Consider the following 6255-nt stretch of genomic DNA (forward strand, 5'->3'; position numbering starts at 1 on the left):
TCATGTTTTTTTTTTTGTTTTGTTTTTTTATTTATAATAATTTATTTGCATATTCATTTTATAATCATTAGTCATTCACATGATTTATTATTATTTTATCATTCGATTATTTTTATTGTTCATCGTTATATAATTCAAGTTTTTCTATTGTTTATTTTAAAAAAAAACATTTATTTCTTGTTAATTTTTCCTTGCTTGTGCATTTCCTTTGTTGTTCAGTCTCATGCTTGTGGGGTTTCATGAACTGTTTTGTATGTATGAATAAGAGATAGATAAGGGAATGTTTGTGGAAAGCTGAGGTTTATCCGATGTTGCTGTGAAGCAGTTTTGGTATAACAGTACATGTTGAATTTGTGATGGTCAGATGAAGTTTGAACAATGAGTAATATGCAACTAAGATTGTTCAGTAAACTCTGTTTATTGACTCTTTGTCTCCTGCTTCGGCTCTTCTCTGGCATTTCTCGCTAAACTTCTTAACTGACAGAAGACTGTTAAACACTTGTTTTGGGTGTTTTTGGATACCAGCCAAGACTTGTTGTTAACAGGTTTTGGGTATCGACAGCTCTGCTGACTAGTTGTTTTTTTACTGGACAAACTGACATTCTTTTCACACGACACATAGGCTACAGTCTTTGGTTTTAGCCTGTCGCCAAGTGGAAAATTGGCTAAAGTTGTGTGGTATGCAGGTGACACAACAGACCTAAAACAAGCAAAACATTTGTAGCTAGACATTGTTTAGCCTCAGTGTTGTGCGCATGCTCCGAACAAGAGTTGATGCACAACGTTTATATTAATCCTTCAGATATTGAAAAAAATGTGTCATGTACACTTGGACAGATGGATGAAGGCTGCAGCTCAGCTATGCAAAAAGCCTGTAACTCAATTATAAGTTAACATCTAAACATACTCAATGTGAATTCCATTTGACATTATTTAATAAGGTTTAATCAGGCTAAAAATGGCTTGATTATCACAGAGACAAATACACATTTGAGTGATTATGCCTTGAACATCATCAAACTATTGAAACTTATTATAAAATAGGAATGAACACAGGTTGTCGAGAAACATTGCAGACAAGATGCATCTGCAATTGCATACTGTCTGAGCTACTTCTTCTGAATGTGTACTTGCATCGCAACCTTCACAATGAAAGTATGTTTCGTAAGGAGTATGAATGTAATTCACTTGTAATACAAATGTCAATTGATTTACCACCGTCTGTTGCATTGAATTTGGGCATAGGCTAGTACTCTTTTTTTTTTTTTTTTTGCCTACTAGATACAAAAGTATGTATATTTAGATGCAGCTGAATAGTTCCAGGCCTTTAAAAGAAATGTAACCAGAAATGTAAAATATTTGTTTAGATCATGGGTGACAAACTGTTTTATATCTTCTACAATGGCGAAAAAACTGAATCAACTTTTTCTTTTTCTTTTTTCTTTTTTTAAAAGCGTTTTAAGCTTTGGCTATTGAGCAATAATGAATAGGCCAATCATTATTAAAGGAGTCTGGCACTATGTGAAGAGTGATGAAGGTATCATTAGACATACCATGAGGATTCGCATATTAAAAGATTTAACTAATAGCTAATTTAAAACCGTGGATGAGCTGAAGAGGTGCGTCCTTATCCTCAGTAAAAAGCTCTTTTAAAAGAGCCATAAACTATGATGGATAAATCATGACTCATGACACATTCCCTTTATACAAACAAAGGCTGTTCAGACATGTAGTTAAACGCACTGTCTACTGACAGTGAAACAGAGTCTGATATGAGGACGGCTCACCATATATTACTATGTAGAGCCTTGAATGCTTGAATATGGACTCATGAGAGGAGAAAGTGCAAGATAGAATAATAGTGACACCTTGTGGAGTATTAATAAAACGTCCCACAGTCCAGAAGATCATACAGGTCCTTCTCAAAAAATTAGCATATTGTGATAAAAGTTCATTATTTTCCATAATGTAATGATAAAAATGAAACTTTTATATATTTTAGATTCATTGCACACCAACTGAAATCTTTCAGGTCTTTTATTGTTTTAATACTGATGATTTTGGCATACAGCTCATGAAAACCCAAAATTCCTATCTCAAAAAAATTGCATATTTCATCCGACCAATAAAAGAAAATTGTTTTTAATACAAAAAAAAGTCAACCTTCAAATAATTCTGTTCAGTTATGCACTCAATACTTGGTCGGGAATCCTTTTGCAGAAATGACTACTTCAGTGCGGCGTGGCATGGAGGAAATCAGCCTGTGGCACTGCTGAGGTGTTATGGAGGCCTTAAGCTCATCCAGAGTGTTGGGTCTTGCGTCTCTCAACTTTCTCTTCACAATATCCCACAGATTCTCTATAGGGTTCAGGTCAGGAGAGTTGGCAGGCCAATTGAGCACAGTAATACCATGGTCAATAAACCATTTACCAGTGGTTTTGGCACTGTGAGCAGGTGCCAGGTCGTGCTGAAAAACGAAATCTTCATCTCCATAAAGCTTTTCAGCAGATGGAAGCATGAATTGCTCCAAAACCTCCTGATAGCTAGCTGCATTGACCCTGCCCTTGATAAAACACAGTGGACCAACACCAGCAGCTGACATGGCACCCCAGACCATCACTGACTGTGGGTACTTGACACTGGACTTCAGGTATTTTGGCATTTCCTTCTCCCCAGTCTTCCTCCAGACTCTGGCACCTTGATTTCCGAATGACATGCAAAATTTGCTTTCATCCGAAAAAAGTACTTTGGACCACTGAGCAACAGTCCAGTGCTGCTTCTCTGTAGCTCATTTCCGGCACACACCTGTGCATGGTGGCTCTGGATGTTTCTACTCCAGACTCAGTCCACTGCTTCCGCAGGTCCCCCAAGGTCTGGAATCGGTCCTTCTCCACAATCTTCCTCAGGGTCCGGTCACCTCTTCTCGTTGTGCAGCGTTTTTTGCCACACTTTTTCCTTCCCACAGACTTCCCACTGAGGTGCCTTGATACAGCACTCTGGGAACAGCCTATTCGTTCAGAAATTTCTTTCTGTGTCTTACCCTCTCGCTTGAGGGTGTCAGTGATGGCCTTCTGGACAGCAGTCAGGTCGGCAGTCTTACCCATGATTGCGGTTTTGAGTAATGAACCAGGCTGGGAGTTTTTAAAGCCTCAGGAATCTTTTGCAGGTGTTTAGAGTTAATTGGTTGATTCAGATGATTAGGTTAAGAGCTCGTTTAGAGAACCTTTTCATGATATGCTAATTTTCTGAGATAGGAATTTTGGGTTTTCATGAGCTGTATGTCAAAGTCATCAGTATTAAAACAATAAAAGACCTGAAATATTTCAGTTGGTGTGCAATGAATCTAAAATATATGAAAGTTTAATTTTTATCATTACATTATGGAAAATAATGAACTTTTATCACAATATGCTAATTTTTTTAGAAGGACCTGTATTTTGCAGGCAAACGTATTGTCGTATCATGTTGAATAAATAATAATCTGAAGCCTCTTTGAACTAGACAAGTAGGACTCAGGAGATGACCATGCACAAAATGTACAGCTATAAAAAAACGGAGGTATTTAATAATTAAACAAATATGTGCACCCGGAATGATCAAACACATTAGGCTATCTTGTGCTTGTTTTGAACTGACTGCTCATTAATTTTTATTTTTTAGGGCAGGATTTGTAATTCTTTAGATGCCGTAAAAAGTACACGCGGATCTAGGAAGTACCGTATAAATCTGCTGCGGCATTGTGTGACACGTCATCAGAACACTAGGGGGAAGCACAACACTGATTACGCTCTGATTCTTGAACAGATCATTTCTGCATGAAAAATATGCATAGTAAAAATATTTTGAAATGTTGCTTCATAATGTTTTTTAAAAATTAACTGGTTTTATCAAAAATATTATTTATCACAGAAACAACCTAACAACATTTGATTACATCAATTAAAAAATAATAAAATTAAGAATCAAATATGTATATGTGTGTATATACTGTATAATGTTATATATATATATTAGTTTTAATTGAGTACATCAGTTTGAACTAATGAGAAACAGCCTTTTTCAACTACATGAAATAAAATGTTTGCTATATTTTATTTGATCTTATTTCAGTTAACATTTATTTTATTTTAAGTAACACATTTTTTATGGTTTTAGTTTTAGCTACAAAAACCCAGATGTGTCCACTTTTCACAGTGTAAATGAATAGTTACATTTGCATAGTTGAACCCAATATTTTCATCTTTAAAAAAATGTAAAAGGTATTAGATAATGACAGTGATTCAAGATATTATTTTATATTAATTATTTTACACCTCTATAATTGCTCTCTAACTGCATTTTATATTTTCCATCTTTTACCTTATTTGACCCTTTTAGCACTTGTTAATTTGACAGGCAGAAGGTGGCAGACTCCGACAGAGCAAGGCCTCTGTAGAGACAGATCAGTGGGAGGTCCTTCTGACTCATCAAAACAGCACACACTTATTCAGTCCAAAAACGGTCAAGCTGCTATACTGTTTTCCTGCTTGCCCTGCAGAGGAAAACAGACTTTCCTGTAATTTGCTGCTTTTCACAAGTTTACATAATGTCAGGTTTTTGTTTTTTTTATCACAATAATTACACTGAGATCATTTTATTTTTAGGTGCATTTGACAACAGTGCTGCCACATGACTGCTAGGATAAGTTGTTGTTGTGTGTGTGCCTTTCACAAAACTCAGAGTGTAATGGGAGCAGGTGGGCATTTGGGTATGTGCTATTACCCTCAGAGTGCCCCCTGCTGAGTCAGTGTCCAGTACACAAAAGGATTTGCCAGACTAAGACTTGTTCTGCTCTTCACTCCTTTGTTAATTCCAAACTAAAAGTTGTTATAGATCCTCATCTAGGAATAACCTGTGTTGGAGCTAACTATGACATTATTTGCCATGTGATGCATGAAAGTATGTGAGTTTTGTACAGTACATGATTTACTGTAAATATAAGCATTAAAGAACTGCTTTAGTGTGGAAGAAACACTTTAAAATTGAAAAAAAAAAATGATAGAAGCCAGTACATTTGTAAGCATATCTGTGTAATGACCATATCATATTTTGTCACCAGTCACTCATCTGCCAGACTGGGCATTTCCATAGCAATGATGATTGATTCATCTTGTGCCCCATGCAGTGATGGGCTGACTGTGGTCCCCTGGCACAGCTACCATGGCAACAAATGTCGTTGTCATGACAGACACCACTTAACATAATTGTTGCTGAAATTATTTCATTCTCTTCCTTCACTCTATTACGATTTCATTCCCCTTTATTGACTCAAGGAAACAAAATTTCCTACTTCTGTTTCAAATTTGAACTCTTTCTCTCTCTTGACTAGCACCATATACAGAAATTAAGAATAACGTGGTTACATATACTTTCAATATTAACACCTAAACGAACAATATTAACAGTTCACTTCTTCTTACATATTACATTCTGTCACTGTACATCACACACCCTCCAAAAATGTATCATCAAACTTAACAAAAACACCTCTGCTTGGTTCACATGTAGTCTTATAAATGATTTATAACGGCTTCCACTTTTCCAGATGTAATATACTGAATGTTTGATGTGCTGAATCATGCCCCACTTCCAGTGCTCAAAACTGCAGTGACTCACAGGCTGATTTATCTTACTGAAATATTTACATATGCACATACTGTAGATAACAGGTTCATTTGAAACAGCTGCAGGAAATGCAAAACAAAGGTTAATAAAACTAGACTGTGACATGACAAATCAAATTCGCCATTAACAATCACAAATGAAAATAACACTGAATAAACATAAACTTAAGTACAAATACATAAATCGGTGTGTTTATCAATCTTATTTATAGTAGTAACCTGCATATGAGTGCTAAATGCACAGCTCTAGGTGAACCTCAGTGACACAGCTGTATTACAGCTCATCCTCCTTTAAAATGAGACAGTAAAATATGTGCAATGACTCTGCCTAAAATGACATCATCAAGATGGGACAAGGAGGAACACCCTCTTCTGCATCAGTGGGAAGAGCACAGCAAAATATAGACAGACGTTAGTCTTTCAGAAGCACATAAAAACACAAAAAAATAGGCTATGTTCCGGGAAATATATGTATATTTCCAGCAAGGAAATATATTATTAAATATTTTTATAGATAACATTTTGTGTACCTGAGAAACGTTGTAGTATAAAAGAAGACTGATAACATGAAAACTGAGGGTGACAGTTATAT

This window comes from Carassius gibelio, chromosome B5 (genome assembly GCF_023724105.1).
Source record: "Carassius gibelio isolate Cgi1373 ecotype wild population from Czech Republic chromosome B5, carGib1.2-hapl.c, whole genome shotgun sequence".
Lineage (NCBI taxonomy): Eukaryota > Metazoa > Chordata > Actinopteri > Cypriniformes > Cyprinidae > Carassius > Carassius gibelio.